A 15,091-nucleotide genomic window follows, 5' to 3' on the forward strand; every position below is an offset into this window, starting at 1 on the left:
ATGGGGCATTAAGGGGGGCTGCTGTATCCTCTGGAGAATGTTGTAGCTCCCAGAGACGCAGATCATGTAGACTAGCGCCGCGCGGTGCTGGTGTAGCCACAACTGAGGCACAAACAGGAATATTTGTTAAAACCCTCCTGCACTCTCTGTCCATCTCAAGAATAGTGACCACATCCAGAACCTGTCTGGACCCCACTCTACCACCCCTGACCCGGTCCAGGGCACCCCCCACAGATAACCTATTGCGGTCTCTGGTGAAACCTCCCCGTGTAAAAAGAGCACAGACCCTGTGAGCACAAAGCGCAAAGACTCCCTCACACCTGTACAGCAATGAGTGGATGACGCCCCTCCCTGCCCCGTGCACTCTACGCACCCAGCGGGGGTAAGTGTCCTGCATGTGAGAAGGAGTCTCTGCTTACACGTTTTGGCCCATGTGTGATGCTAACAGGCAGAGTACAGGAGGTCTTCATCAGGGCTCCCAGGAGCAGGGGCTGTACAGAGCCCCAGGGCCGGGCTGGGGAACCAAAAGCAGCTCTGGAAAAACATGTGCAAACTAATCCTGCTCCTTGTGCTCTTTGTGAACAATTATGAATGAACATTTCTGTCATAATTCGGGGCACTGTGTCTCAAAACGACTCTGCTGGGACTCGAACCCACAACCTTTGAATGCCTTCACGGCCAGCCTAGAAGTCCAACGCGCTATCCATTGCGCCACAGAGCCACCTGTGGAAGCGCGCGCCTCAGAGCGCACTCCTGGTGCACAGAAAAAATGATGCTCGAGTCTTTCTTCGAAGAAACAAGAGTGAAACGTTCGTGCACGTGTATTTCTAGAGATGAGACGGACGAGGACTGCGCTAGCTCCACTCACAGGGTCTCAGGGGCGTGTGAGATATTTTGGTCCGGGTTATTTTTTACGTCCCGCTGGGAGCTTTTCACCGCTGAGCGATGATGATGTTTGTTTCTTCTAACAGGATTTGCATATCGGATTTCTTCAGTGCATTGAGAATTGTTTTTTTTTTAAGTGATATTTATCTAACATGAATTTAAGAAACATTCATGCTTCCCTTCCACCCACACTAACAATAGTAAACTAAGAGGCAGCAAGTCATTTGTTATAAGCGCCCGTTGGGGGCCTATGTGGCTATTAGGCATGGACAACATTATAGTTTATAAAATCATACACTGGAGCTGGTTTCCTCCAGCGCACATCTGGAACTCACGTATTTCATGGTAATTTTATATATGATCATGAAGAAAAAAGAGGGAAAGTGAAATAAATAATTGCTGAGAATCACACAATTTGGTCAAGTGGGAAGCCGGGATTGATCATGCATTTTCTGGTATCATATTGTGCAATTGGACCCCTAGATGTACGTTTGACTCCCCCTACACCCACTTTACAATCCTAATGTTGAGAGTGAAGATACAGACAAAACCGGATAAAATCAAAAACTGATCGTTCCCCACCCCAGATGGGACTCGAACCCACAATCCCTGGCTTAGGAGGCCAGTGCCTTATCCATTAGGCCACTGGGGCTGCTTGACACACATGACACAATTGAGCATTATTTTCACCTTCTGCACGCACGGCATGCTCTACTCAGTCAGCGTTCCTACTAAGGTATAAAACAAGTAAATATTTACAATCTTTGAAAACACCCGCGCTGTGGTGAACACAGTTTGAAATGGCGGCGTTTACGTGAACCGGTTCATCCATCACATTTCAGCCACGAGGACCCCAGCAAAAACGGCAAAGCATCTTTCTTTCACCCCAGATGAGCGTCGAACTTTCGATCCATGTTTAGGCGAAAGAGACTCTCTTCTGCATCGGCCACTGTTGCTATAAAGAAACTGAGCTGCGTGGAGTCAGGATTTCTGCCTGGACTATTAACTAAATTATATATAAACTTACATCAATATTTTCAGGGTCAGGTGCAAAACAATTAAATCCAAGCCTCAAAAACCCGACTGCTTTGATGATTAAAGTTTGAGTCAGTAGAGCTTACTGGATTCGGTTAATTAATCCATTTCGCTGCAGTGCACGAGACTGAAGAATGAAACAATTAACAGAACGAAACATTTGCCTGAGTCTGAGCTATTGCATTGTAAATGTTATATTTTTGTAAAGCGCCTCATTTTTTCGCCATTAAAGTGAAAGCCCTGTATGTGACGCTTAAAAAAATAAAAACAAAGCATTTGCTCGTGAAGACAAACGTACTGATTATTTTTAAGACTGAAGTCAGGTAAAATGCAACTAATTGCTGAACAAATAGAAAAGGTTCAGGTCCCACCGAGATTTGAACTCGGATCGCTGGATTCAGAGTCCAGAGTGCTAACCATTACACCATGGAACCAGCTGGAAGCCCTGCCCCCACGCGAAGGTTTTACTGCTGGGCTGGGGAGGGGGTCGGCTGTAGTTTCTAGTTCTGATTTCAGTCACTTGAAATCCGCTCCCTTGTGCTCTCGAGGCTGGGTGACCAACTAGCATAGGTGCAAATTCAGGTCAGTGAGTGTAAAAATTCAGGACAAAGGGTCAAAATTCAGGATACAAATTTGGGACGAAAGGTACGTTTCCAGACACATCAGAGGAGGTCGTACAGTTCTGTATAAGTAAGTAAATAGACAACCAACATAAGTACACGTCAAAATAAGTGTATATTAAGTTAAGACAATCGTGCCAATCGCCGTTTTGGTATGTGCACAGTTTTGAGCAAGAAAAGGGATTTTTTGCAACATAATGGTGCAAATTTTGTCATAGTGTTACCATATTATTTTCTCATTTTTGCACATTTTAACAATTTGCCAAAAGGAGGAGGGTCTAACCTCTGTGACTTATGCAAAGGTGGGGTGCAAGATCTGGAACATGTTCTCTTTGCCTTTCCAAATCTGTTTATTGCAGCTGCCAGGAACAGATACTTAACACCCAGGGTTGGATTGGGATTAAAAATCGGCCCAGGCACGATAGAAAAAAGTGGCACACATTTGCATATTGCCTTTGCAAAACACTGCTTCTGCAAAGTTTTATAAAAAAAAAAGGGGGGGGGTAAAAAAAAATGCACGCATTAGCTTGCACTGGAAAAAAACATGAATACAAGTGATGCCACTTTTGCCTCCGCTCATGTAAATAGGCCGGCCCCAGCGAGAGAAAGGGAGTGACACCTCTGACCTTTGATAAAAGGGAGGTAATGGACGTCCATCTACATCCCGAAAGGCCACTCAGGCACCCGATGGGCCGCTGGCAGCATCAGAACAATGGAGAAACCGCCAAATCGCCCCCCAGACTGCCTAAAAAAAGCAGCCCACAGCTGGGATTGGGCACCGGCCCCTCGGGCATTGCCCGAGTGCCCTCGTTACCGATCCGACGCTGATAACACCGATCAAAATCAAATGTAATATAAATTCTGTCCAGAATTTGATTACCCTTTGCAATGCTCCACCCAATGAATTTGTGTGTATCAAAGTGTATAACTTTTTTAAATCATTTTTAAAATTATATTAGATAGATAATTTTAAAACCAAAATTGTAATTTTATTGCTAAAAGTTTTTTGTTCTCGCAAGAGAACTGAATCAAATAAACTAAAACTAACACTTTCTGGTCATAGGTTACACCTCATTAGTACCTGTATAACACCCAAATATAGTAATATGCAAAGGAAGGTGACCAGTCAACCTTTATAAAGATCCTTTGCAATACATCACTGCCTTTTAAATTATTGTTTAACCATTTGAGGTAGCAACTGTTTTTAAATTAGAATCTTCAGCTATATTCAGCTAATGATGGATTATGTGGCACATGCGACAAATCCATAACCATGCGAAAACTGTTGAACCCACACAATTGCATAATTCCAGTGACCCCAAAATACAAACTGGGGATATACACAACATAGTGGTGGGGGTTGTCTTTACAATTATAATACAAATAAATACTTTACTCTGCATGTTACACTTTGTGCTTTACAAGATGCGCATTATGCCTCTATGCTTCTTCATGATGAGTCAAAACTGGGATCAGTGAAACCTCAGATCTCTCTAAGAGACACATTAATCACCGGAGTTAAATAGACATTTTTGTTATGGCCTGAAAATTGCAGTATCGCAAAGCACTCGGAAGTCTTTGCCTTTCATCCTGTCGGATATTTCAAAATGTAGCTCCTCCACAAAAGCAGCATGCAGTGCCCTAGGCCTATGCAGAGGATGGCACGCCACACAATGCAACTACACAAGGGCCCATTGCAAGGTAGAAGCCAGAAAATAAAATACCCACTCTTTATATGACACTAAATAAAAGAGCAAAGTGAGCTATTCTGGTCATTCTTTTTGAAATTCTGTGAAAATGGTTCCCCTGATAAAAGTTTGCAAAAATAATGCAAAACAATGCTTTCTACAGCAGGAAAGATACTTGGTCAAAAACGGAATTTACCTATATTGACCGTCGTCTTTTATTCTTTCCGTCTTTTCCTTTTCTTTCATTCCTTATGTCCTTCTTTATATCACCTTTGTTCTCTACTGTCTTCTTTACATCCTCCATTTATTTTATTTCAATCTTTCTGTTTGTGCATCCTTTCATTTGGTCTATCGCTATTCGTTAAATTCATATTTAATTTTCTTTTCATATTTCCATATTCCACTTTAACATTCATTTGTGTTCCTTTTTTTCCATTTGATTATCTTTTTGTCATTTCTTCCATTGTTAAATGCAAATCTTTCTCTTTCTGTCCAGCTTTCTTTCATTATGTGCATTCTATTCTTCCTTCGCTTTCTCCCTCTATTTGCCTTGTGCTTTTTTTGATTTACCATTATCATAATTTCTCTTTCTTTCGCTGCTTTTGTTACTTTGGCACCCTCTGCAGCTCTGCACCCCCACCCCCACACACACACACTCTCAAGCTGCATCACAGTGATTATTCTAGCTTTTAATGTACTTGTTTGGTATTCTGTCCTGTGCTGATCTGTGAGTCACAGATCAAAGGAAGGGCCAATAAACACTTATGACACCCCCCATGCCCCTCCCACCCCTTGCTTCCCTACACCTTTGGCCCATTGTCATTCTTTAGGTGATAATCAGCCACATCAGAATGACAATGGGCCCGTACAAGGACTGAGCGAGGTCGGGAGGGACTGCTTCAGCCTCAGAGAAGTGTGAGCTGGGACAGCTTGCTGCCATCCCCAAAATTACAAACAAAAGGCGTCCGTCAAAGAAGTGCTCACGGACAACAGACAAGAGGCCCAAATAACGGGCAGTCCGTGAAATTTACGGATGGTTTGTCACCCTACTTGAGGCTGCCACTGACTACCCGCTTCAAGAAGCATTGAAAATGCAATAGGTCTCGCCTTTGATTAAGTTAAAGCCATTTGCTTTGCTAATGGTATTGTATAGCAAAGCAAATGGCTTTAACGTAACACTTGGCGAGACCTATTGCATTTTTAATGATTGTTAGAACTGCCGGAGCTGAGCACTGGCAGGACGCATCTCACTTGAAGCCCTGTACAGAGATTTTAGCTGCTTTTTGCACATGTTTCTATGAGGGAGACATGTATTGAGTTTGGCATGTTTACATCACTGCAGCGCAAGCCATAGACTGCATTGGTGATAACGAGAGCAGACTGAGCCATGGTAAACCCCTCACGCACCTTCGTGCCCTGTGGAATATTATGGATGCTTACAAGATACTATGAGAGGTGGCTAGGATAATGCTCAGGTGGTTTCCGTCCTCGGCACAGCACTTAATTGCCAACACGGACACTTATGACAATCTGCCACATGGTTGCCCTGTTATTTGTATTAAGGGAGGAGCACATATCGGGTATTTATGAATTCAATATGCATTAAAAATGGCTTATAGATGGCACCCAAACCATTATTATAGCTTCGCGGGAGTTGAACAGTCTCAATTATCACACATGTAGGAGTGTGATTGTTGGTGCTTGTGTTGGTGCTGTCATTGGCACCACTGGCAGGGGCAATGAGTGGTGCAAGCTGCAGAGGCCTCCGGAGGAGGATCTTAGCATTTATGGGTTTTTGAAACAAATTATGCACTGGTGCTAGTACTAGGGGTCAAAATCGCCAAGCTTTTGCACACACAGACCGTGATTGGTGCTTCTTAAAACCATTCTGAAGTCTGCAGCTCTCGTAAATCGTGCAAAGGCTGCCCTCTCCTGGTCGCTGATAGTTATGCTTTGCAGACATGTATCCCAACACTAAGGGGCTGATTCTGATGCGGGTTGGAAATGCTTCCCGACTGAATCAGGTTGGAAATGGTTTCCAACCCACTCGGATCGGGACAGTCCGACCGACGGAGTACAATGCATAGGGATGCTTCACAATACGATTTGGTTGGACTCCCATTGACTTCAATGGGAGCATATGTTCCTAACCGCATCATAATTGGGCCCTGGGTCGTTCCTGATCCGATTTGGAAGGAGCAAATGCCATTAGGAGGCCTTCCTAACCGCATCAGAATCAGGCCCTAGGTGGGAATGCTTACCTAACCGCATCAGAATCAGGCCCTAAATAGCACATAACTGACTTCATCCCATCTGTGTTATGCCACCCTCTCCGAGTTCCCTAAAATGTTCAGTCAGTTTAGAACTCCAGCCTGACTGCATGGAGGAATGCTCTCCTTGGCAAGATGCTTGCTTCAATGTGCAATATCTCCAAAGGAGCTGATGTTCCTTGATCCCACACCAGAATAAAACCCACAATGATGTCACTGGGTTGTGCTTACAAAAGGGGAAATTGCATCAGACGGCAGCACCTTTCTATAGACAGACAGCACCGCAGGAAGCAGTAAAGAAAAGTATAAAATATAGTTTCACAATTAATAAAATCACGTTATCCTTATCATTACTTAGCAGAAGTCTAGAACTGGTATAACATTTCTCTCTCAGGACGAGCCATTTAATTTTGCTCCATTATTGTGCCCAGTGGTCGCTTCTGAACAACATCGTTCGTAATCCTTCTTCGTTCAGTTATGGGCCATCGTCCAGGGTGGATCTTTACAACCTTAGGGGGCGCTCTACCTCCATGGGTGGGGACACCCTTGTCTTCCCACACTGCCTGTGTGCTGGAACAGCCCTGGGACACTCAGCACAGCCACTGCTTATCTATGCACCTGCAGCAAGGTGTGACTGCTGTTATTGGTGGAACAGGCTGAAGTTTGGGAAGGTCTATATTCCCCTGCTGTTATTTGTTGCCTACATGGAAGGCAGCGGCCATCTTCACAGATACAGGTAACTATGCCAGAGGAGCAGTGCCTTAGAAGAGTTGCTTTATTTCCAGGGCTTTAAATAGGATGAATAAACTGGGGAGTGGGGACGGTTCTCTCGAAGGGGCGTGGCCAATGTAATTAAAGGCTTGGCTCACACACATAAGCTGGAAATGTGAGTTTAGCATAGTGTGCCTTCCAACTGGTAATTTCTGCTTCTGTAATCACATTCGAATATATAATTCAAGTAATAAGCCAGGACTATTGGCTTTACCAGTGGCTGTTAGTTGCATAAAATAAATAAACAATATCTATGGCTTCATGGTAGACCATATTGAAAATGCTTTCGTTCTGAAACAATGAGACTGTGAAAGAAATATAATGAGTCTCTTTGAAGTTACGCTAAAGGCAGTGAAGGGTGCGACTGCTGCGGATTTAGGATTTATTTTTTTCATCCTAAGGGTGAGGGCAAACATTGAGAGCCTTTTAGGGACCCGACTCAGCACCTGCATTTTAGAACTGCGATGCTGAGCACCGGCAGGACCCAGCCCACTTAAAGCCCTGCTTATTTCTGGGACCCGTGTTATTGTGTATATGTCTTAAACACAATCACCAACACCAATGTTTCCTGGTTGACCTTTTTCATAAGACCCTCATTGGCTTTATGCCCAGAAGTGTGTTTATGTGATAAAATGGCAGCATATTGAAGGTGCGGGGAGAGGATTATGCCCTGCAGTGTCATCACACTATACAATCCATTCCCTCTCAGATGCCCACCATCGCACGGGGGCTGGATTTCATTTGGTCATTAGTTCTGCTTACAAGTTACGGGGAACTTTCTGTGCCCCTTTAGTAGTCGCTTGTAGAACCTTTGTTTTCAACATATACTGTCTTTCTTTAAACAAAGAAAACATTTAATAATAGAAACTAGCTTTAGGGGATTTTATGTCATTTTAATAACAGTTTAACAACGCTCGGTGGTGAAGGCAGGGGAGTGCTTATGCTCAGTATTTTTGGGTGACTTCGTTGCATATTTACCTGGTGGTGCGTTGCATAAAGAGACCCATTCAGGGCCGGCCTTAGGCATGTGCAAGCTGTGCACCTGCACAGGGCCACCAAACCCCAGGGGCCGCCACACCATGCCTGAGGCACTTATAAATGGTGCGCGGGCCCTGGCTGGGGCCTCTACCTACGCTCCCTGCCCAGGGCCACCATGAGCCTAGAGCCGCCCCTGACCCATTTATGGACAGGGTGTGATCGGCTGGGTGGTATGGAGCCTTATTTTGTGGGTGCTGATTTATTTGCCTAAAACTAGAGCACTGCGCTGTAGAGTCTTCATATATTACATGACTTTGAGTTTTACTTGGTGTGTTTATTTTTAGGTTGCTGTTTTACTATCTTTGTGTGTTTCTTTTTCAGTTGTCGCCCTAACCTGCTGTTTGGTGTATTGAGTTCTTATGGGAAACCCGGTTTTGTGAATCTCGGGTAAAAACAAATTGGAAACTTATTTCCACATCTAGATTTGTTTCAAATTGAAATGCGTTTTCAAGAACAAAATCGGTGCACGTTGTAGGTTGGATGACTACCTGTTCTCTTGGAGCAAGGTCCTTAATGGGCAGTTCACCATTTTCCAAAAGTCGCTTTGTATGCATACTCTAATGCCTCCTCCATTTGGAAAGCAGGGTTGGAGACATCTGTGTTTTGTGACTGAGCGGAACTGGAGTCACCCTCTTCGGTAAGAAGCCTGGTCTCCATATAATTAACCAGAGGGATTGCTCTCCTGTGAAAGAGATAAAAACAAGGAAAGAACGCCTGCAAAAAAAAGTGCTCGCCAGTCAGCCACTGTTTTTTTCTGCATCGCGCTTTCACTTTAAAGTGCGATGCAAAAATATATATGTGGCCTGCTTTTCTCCTGTTGTAAGCGATTTCTTGTCTTTATGGGGCCATGTGTTTGAAATAAATGGCCCCATAAAGATAAGAAACCTTTTACTTTAGAAGGAAAGCAGACAAGCCCATCCAAGAGGGCCGGCTCAAAAAGAGAAAAGCTCACGTCATCAAAAGCTCTTTTCCAATGGCTGGCCACCGTTTAGCATAAACGGTGATGCCAGCCAATGGAAAAGAGGGCAGGGCTTAAACCCCTTCACAGAAGTTCCTCTAAATCATAAAATCTCGCCGAGCGAGCTGCACATATGCTCATCCACGCCAGCCGAGACCTAATAATAATATGGTAAATTCAGGGCTGTGACCCTCATCATTGGAAGAGAAATGATTTCCCTTCCAGCCCGGTGGAGGCATGCCTGTAACAGTTCACAAACCTTGTGTTTTCAAATGTGGCTACAAAATAACCATCAATCAGGAGCGTAACGTAGGCCCCCGCAGCCCACGCGGTGCGGGGGGGCCCGAAGCTCCAGGGGGCCCCATCGGCACTGCAGTCTGTCTGGAGAGCTCCTAATTGAGCCCCCTCAATTTTCGTTACGCCAGTGCCATCAATGAACTGATTCAAAACTTAAAGAAAACATGCCATCAGGGGTAAAAATAAAAAACAATTCGGAGCAATCTCCTATGGAGAAAGGAGGTGTTAACTTATTTCTGCAGCGGTAGCAGTGAGCGAGGAACTCAAGATGCGCCATTTCTTTCAGTAAACATGTATAAAGTAAGATATCTTCAGCACAGACATAAACTGCCTAGCTCACAGAAACCGGCTTCAAGGCGAGGCACACTCCAGGGCTTCTGTGTCTACAAGAACGAGACATTAACAAGAGCAGCGTATGATTCCAGTGGCTCTACTAGTGAAGAGCCCCCAAACACCCCTAATTTGAAAGGACGACAACCTCTTCCTGCTCTAAAACTCAAGAAAATTAAGTAGGCAGCAGGACACGTCGTCCAGTAGTTAAGTTGGATTTATTAAGTTACAAAGAATAAGCTAAGACAGCAGAGCACCGAGCCTCACAGCTGACCAACCCAACTGCCAGGGCTAGAATCCCAACACACCAGATAGAACACAGCTAGGTAAGAAGATAGAAACACAAAGAAAGGACTAAAGAAACCAAGAAGCCATATAAAGCTAAGTATGAATTTACAACACGCCCCTTGTCTGTTTATTTATTTATTTATGCGTTTTTAAATAGCGCAGACTTTACCCGAAGGTGTCAGAGTGCTTCACAATAGGAACAGAACTGATACATGAAGACATTACAAGTGAGCAAAATACAAAAGCAAACGTTACATTAAATGAAGCAAAAATGACAATCGTGAGCCAACAAAATACAAGAGGTAGCAAACGGTGCATTACAGGAGGTGCAGGTTACAAAAGCTTACAAAGTAAACATAGAGGTATAATACTGCAATATATGGAGGACACTCAAGCACAAGAACAAACATTACGTAGACACTGGTGGCACTTGTGCAGGTATCGAAAACAAACAAATGTAAGAGGTAGAAAACAGTGTGTTACAAGAGAAAGTGACGGGTGCATGTTACACACGAGTACCAAACACAGGTAGAAGGATAATACTGCAATAAATGGCAGACTCTCAAACCACAAGAACACACTGGGAAGACACTTCCATAGTCATGTAAAGTAGATTTTTCTATAATGGAAGTGCTTCCTTCAGATAATAGAGAGGGCATGGATTACATTTGGAAGTGTCTTTGAAGGAGGAGAACTTTGAGGTTAGTTTTGAAGGCCTAGGAGGAGGTGGTGGTCCGGTGCTGAGGCGGAAGTGAGTTCCAGATTCTCACTGCGCTGCCTGAAAAGGATTGGGCCATCGATCTTTCCTTCTTGAAAGTGGGAGGTTTAGATTTTCCGCATTTCGTGATGGTCTAGAGCCTCCAGAGAGTTTCAGTTTATTCGCCAGGTAGCGCGGAGAGGAGGAGTGCAATGCTTTGTGGGTGATGCAGGCAGTCTTGTAGATAGCTCTAGCCTGGATGGGAAGCCAGTGGAGGGTGGATAACATGGGAGTGATATGGTCGCTTCTTTTGGCCCCATAAATGAAACGAGCTGCTGAATGGAGAACAGACTTAAGGGGGGACAGGTGGGATTTGGGGAGGCCAGTCAGAAGAGAATTGCAGTAGTCCAGTCTGGAAAGGACCCAGCAATTGGACCAGGGTTTTAAGGTCATGCTCCGGGAAGAAGCGACGAATCCCCCAAAGAAGGCGCAGTTGGTATCGGGCAGACTTTGCATTTGACTTAATGTGGGAGAGTAGATTGAGTTTTGTGTTGAGTATGACACCAAGGGATTTTGCGCTGTTGACAATGATGGGTTTACTGTTCAGCAGATTCATCTGGTCCATCCATGATTGTACCGGGGGAGGAGAAAGTGAGGAGGAGAAGAGGAGGAATTCAGTTTTGGAGGGATTCAGAATCAGTTGATGTGTTGACATCCAGTTTTGAATGGAGTCAAGGGTAGAGCTAAGGACGGAGAGATCGTGAGAGGAAGCAACCTTGAGGTAGATTTGAGTGTCGTCTGCTTAGAGATGATAGTTGACCCCAGATTTACTTAGGATATTTCCCAGAGGTTCCAAATAAAGATTGAACAATGTGGGTGCAAGAATAGAGCCTTGGCCACTCGTTGGTTTGCTTTCCTCTGGCTCTTTTAGGCTGGCTGCAGCTGTGTTAGCTAGACCGTCTTATCACAGGTTGTGGGGGGAGGGTTTTCAGGAAGAGCATCTCTGCCCCTGAACACGTTTACAATTCAATCCAAAAGGCCCCCCCACCCGACTGTAAAACCTTTGATTTGCCCCTCTCCCACTCCCCTCTCAGGACCTTGAAAGTACTACCAGAGTAGGCCTCTGCGTGCATTCTTGGGCACCAAGTGCAGCCCACTTGTTTGAGCTACAGTTGGGTGGGGAGAGGAAATAAAGGTGGACATTCACAAACTTTAGTTTGTTTAGATTTTATTTATACTACTGCCAAGTATCTCAAAGTCATGAGGTGGGCCATCGGCCATTCCTGACTTCTCTGCCAATAGCATGTTGCATCATTGGGGAGTTTTTGTCACTTTTAAGGCAGCAGTTATCGTCAAAAACAAAGCTCTGACTGAAGGAGCCACACGTGACACGGAGGGATCAGGCAGGTACGTTTTTCAATACTTCACACTACAGAATGATAGCAGCTGAAGGCGTGTTCCGCACTCACTGATGGCGCCCACAGAATGTGCAGATCATGCACAGAAGCAGCAGCGTAAGCTTCCATTCATCACTCCATTTCAAGCTCCTCAAACTCTCCCCACACACATTCAAGGCACTACACAACTTAAGCCCCACCCACCTGAACAGTTGCCTCTCCTTCCATCACCGCCTCAGACATCTTGGCTGCGCAGAACTCCCATTCACCCGCATAAACAGACGCAGATCAGGTGGGCGCCAGTTCTTTTACATCACTCCACAAGCGTGGAGCGACCTTCCCCTTCATGTCAGAGTCTCTTTTTGAATTACGCGAGAAGCAGAGACCTCTCTTTTCATTTACACAACCTATCACAACCTATCATAGGCAAGGTGAGGCTCACACCCCTGCTCAGCACCAGGAGGCCCTCGTGGGTGATAGTGCCCTTTACAAAAGCCCATAACATAAACAGAGTGGAGTGGAGTATGCATTGCGTGGTAGCGCACTGCCATTACAGACAGCACATTTTCAATTCAAATGACCATTACAATTTTACTAATAAAACTATATGATGCACAAATGATAATGGGCCCGATACACAGAACTAATTTAAGAAAAACTCCTAAACGTACAACTTTTGGTATTCACAGAAGTTAGGATTCTGTCTTAAGACAGACTTAAGACAGTCTTAAGTTAGGATTCTGTCTAAAGTCTGTCTTAAGTCTGTTTTAAGGCAAAATCCTAACTTCTGTGAATACCAAGCGTAGTGAGTTTAGGATTTTGTCTCAAGTTAGTTCTGTGAATCGGGCCCAATGTGTGGAATCGGCATCACCTAGTATAGTGATTTGTTTTGATCCTATTAAAGTATTTCTTTCCAACACACTTCAGAATTAACAAAGAATGTGCTTCATTGGTGCTTTTCTAATTCTAATATATTCTGAAATACTTGTACAGTTCATTTAAATGTTACGTGTGCAGTTAAGGCAGCAATGACCTGCAGGTTTCACATAGATGCCTGTGCGAGGTCCATGGTGATAAGTGTATGGATGATTTAGTGGATGTGTAAGTGATGCTAGCACTTTCATGCAGGGGCCATTCTGTGTCTTTAAACTGCTGTCACGCTCATTCCTGGATCCACTAGTGATGTTGCTCTCAGAGATGCTTCAACCGGATCCTGAAAGTTCCGTTGAGGTCTCTGTCTGTCCTGCTACCACAGCAGTAACTCCTTTGGTTGTCACTTCCTACAGTCTTGCTATTGTCACTGAGTCCTGATGCCAGTGCTCCTTCAGTGAACATTTCCTCATAGCATCCGCATGTGTTTTACACATCACCTGTCCTCCTGTCTCCCAAACTCTCTTCTTACCATCGAACAGTCTCAAACAAAAACTCCATCTTTTCTCATTCCCTCTTCTCAATAATATTTTTTCCTCTCAAGTGTTCTTTTCTGCTCTCCTCTCTCACTTAGACCTCTGCTCTCCTCTCCACTCAGACCTGCCTTCTCTGCTTCACAAAACCACCTTGTTAGGATACCCCTGATCAGCGCTAGTTCAGTACTTGTTAAATCTTTGCATTAAATATATCTTAAAAGGGACTTATATCCCGCCTTCCTTTCTTATTGGTAGGTGTGCTTGTCAATTTTCTTTTCCTCCTTTTCAGTGGTTGTGGGCATTCTATTTCCTGTTGTTCCACTTGTCTTTCTCTTATCAGTCTCCCGTGGCCCAAGTACTCATTCTCATCCGCCGCTTATCACTTTGATGGGTCAAACTACTTTAATTTTCTAGTTGCACACACAACCTTAATTGTTTACCTTATTTTATCTTCCCCTAGCCACATCATTTAAAGGATGCTATCAAACAGCATTTCCTTTCTTTTTCAGATGACTGTATGCATTTAAAGTGTGCTTTTCACAGCATGTTGTTGCCTTTCTACTATGACTATATGCATTTAAAGCATGCTTTTAGACAGCTGTTACTTGGCCTTCTCAGACAGCTTTTTAAAAATAAATAATTGTTGTCTTTCAGCTGACCCTTTCAAACTAATGTTTACCTGCTTCCTTTTGCAGACGACTCCTTTTAATTAACATGTGCATTGCTGCACACATTTAAAGTGTGTGTGTTAGACTTGGCATCTTGTGGCGCATTTCCACTGTCATTTTGCTTTCTGACCTCCCGGTTTTGACTCGATTTTTGCTGTTTTAGTGTATCTGCATACTTTCTCACTGCTGTTCAGTGGTAAAGTGCAAGTGCTCCTGTTGTAAATTGTAATTATGGATTGGTGTTTCCATGATTGGCTGATTTGATTTACTAGTCATACCCTAGTACAGTGCCACGTGTGTGCCAAGGGCCTGTAAATCAAATGCTGCTTGTGGACTTGCGAAAACCACAGTTGATGGACAGAATGCAGAACAATGTCATACATTCACCCCAGTGAGGAAATAGAAATTTTTAGGTAGTCAGTGTGACCCCCACTCGCACCCTATCCATGCACCCGTGCCCCATGTATGTCATGTAATTCCCTTCCCGTGCCCGCCATGATAATGCCTCTGCATTTCCGTCTAATGTTAGCATGTCAGTTAGTGAGTCCTCCATGTATAAAGTACTGATTCCGCATCCAGGCCTACGTTTCCAATGCATTTACATGGTGCACTTTTAAATATTGCAAAGCACACGTTTTCCACGTTTTTCTGGCTCAGTGGAGCCAGGCCCTTAATTGAGGCTCCGAGCCTCTTCTGTCTCTGAAAGCTGCAGTTTAGGTATGCATCCCTGACCTCTACCTTAC

The 15,091-nt window shown here is 44.2% G+C and overlaps 3 non-coding genes across 3 annotated transcripts; all 3 read right to left on the reverse strand.

Moving 5' to 3' along the window:
* Positions 1 to 632: 632 nt before the first annotated feature.
* On the reverse strand, positions 633 to 721 carry TRNAR-UCU (transfer RNA arginine (anticodon UCU)). Its single transcript is given in 2 exon segments — positions 633 to 668; positions 685 to 721. It is a non-coding gene; the product is annotated as a tRNA-Arg (tRNA).
* Positions 722 to 1,464: 743 nt separating this feature from the next.
* Positions 1,465 to 1,537, reverse strand: TRNAR-CCU (transfer RNA arginine (anticodon CCU)). Its single transcript has one exon. It is a non-coding gene; the product is annotated as a tRNA-Arg (tRNA).
* A 745-nt stretch (positions 1,538 to 2,282) lies between these two features.
* TRNAQ-CUG (transfer RNA glutamine (anticodon CUG)) lies at positions 2,283 to 2,354 on the reverse strand. The gene has a single exon. It is a non-coding gene; the product is annotated as a tRNA-Gln (tRNA).
* Between the last annotated feature and the right edge of the window lie 12,737 nt (positions 2,355 to 15,091).

The sequence above is a fragment of the Lissotriton vulgaris genome, chromosome 1_1 (assembly GCF_964263255.1).
Source record: "Lissotriton vulgaris chromosome 1_1, aLisVul1.2, whole genome shotgun sequence".
In the NCBI taxonomy this organism is placed as follows: domain Eukaryota; kingdom Metazoa; phylum Chordata; class Amphibia; order Caudata; family Salamandridae; genus Lissotriton; species Lissotriton vulgaris.